The 1,591-nt window shown below is 39.0% G+C and overlaps 1 long non-coding RNA gene across 1 annotated transcript in view; it reads left to right on the top strand.

Annotated features, from left to right (window-relative positions):
• LOC111089071 overlaps window positions 1-1,591 on the top strand; it is a 20,010-nt gene that overhangs the window by 2,533 nt on the left and 15,886 nt on the right. The window lies entirely within an intron of this gene.

Below are 1,591 nucleotides of genomic sequence, written 5' to 3' on the forward strand. Positions count from 1 at the left end.
CTAGTCACTACACCACCCACCGTCCAACTCTTGGCGTACTCTTTTACCTAACGAATAGTGGGAGTTGACCGGTACCACACTTATAACGCCCCACGGCGTGAAGGGCGAGCATGTTTGGTGTGATGGGGATTCGAACCCGCGACCCACAGATTGCGAGTCGAGTGCCTTAACCACCTGGCCATGCCGGGCCCTTTAGCTTGCACTGGAGTTCTTTTCTTCATGTCATCAAAGGTTTTTATTGGTGACTTGCTGATTGAAATTGCTGTAACTATTTATGGATAACACTAACAATAAACGCTGACTTCTTTTGTCCTACGTCAATTGCTCTTAAAAGTGATGTTTGTCAATCTTGTGTTGCATGCAACCCACTCAATATGTTGATAAATGAAACCAAGGCATGATCTACTACAATGTAGATTGGTAACCATCTTGAGTAATCTGTGCAATTAGTCACAAACCAGTATAGTAGGAGCTGGGTTTGTGTATGTAGGTGCAAATCCCAGTTTCTGGTATTATCTACTACTATGTTTGAAAGCAGTATCTGAACAGCATCGATAAAAATGTTCCAGTAATGGAAAGTTGGTGATTGTTCACTGTTGACTTGTTAGAAATCATCAAGTAATTCTTGAAGGTATACGCTGACACAATCTTATAGTTCAAGAAGATGCTGCTTTACATTTGCCATGTCCAACTGAACAGCAGTTTTTTGCATCATTCACATGTTTCTAGAACACAGAAGGAATATGTTGAAGGTAATTTTCTTTCTGACACCAATAAAAGAAAACAATTATGAAATACCTCATCAATGATTCACATACCAGTGTCAGTCCACGAATGGTACGTTTGTATTGCTTTCCCATAAGTACTTGGGAGACTTGCTTGAATCCACTAATAGATAATGGAGACCTTCATCACCCCATAACCACCTGATAGCAGCAATGAAACACCACCGTGTATGGAGCTCTCCAAGATTCAAGATGTGACGTTCAAACTCATGAGGCAAAGTTCACATAAGTTGTTTTGCGATTGCATGCAACTGTTGATCCATTATCTGGATGGAGTATTCTTGTCCTATGCTTTTAGACGTATCAACATTTTTCTTCATTGTAGTGCATATAGTGGACATTTCAGAAAGCTTTGAATTGATTATAGGTACATAGGCTATTGCAGTATGAGCAGTATGTTCTGGTGAGAAGAGAAAATAAAACCTCGCCCAAAACAGTGCTATGATATATCTAAAAGGAAAGAAAATCTTCTTTAAAACAGAACACTACCATCATCTCTTTACAAATGTTTATTAGAATATTATTTATATACATGTATACTTTCTAAAAATGACTCATAGTAAGGGTTTGCAATCCATAATTGTTCTTGTTTCGTGGCATTATTTTATTTGTATTTCTGATCTGGACTCATTCATATTGAAATGAACCATACATATTATATAAAATGTATTCTCTATTGCTCATAATTCGAAAAAAAGAACCCGGCATGGCCAGGTGGATAAGGCGCTCAACTCTCAATCTGAAGGTCGCAGGTTTGAATCCCCGTCCCACCAAACATGATCGCCCTTTCAGCCGTGGGGGCGTTA

This window comes from Limulus polyphemus, unplaced genomic scaffold (genome assembly GCF_000517525.1).
Source record: "Limulus polyphemus unplaced genomic scaffold, Limulus_polyphemus-2.1.2 Scaffold5169, whole genome shotgun sequence".
Classification (NCBI taxonomy): domain Eukaryota; kingdom Metazoa; phylum Arthropoda; class Merostomata; order Xiphosura; family Limulidae; genus Limulus; species Limulus polyphemus.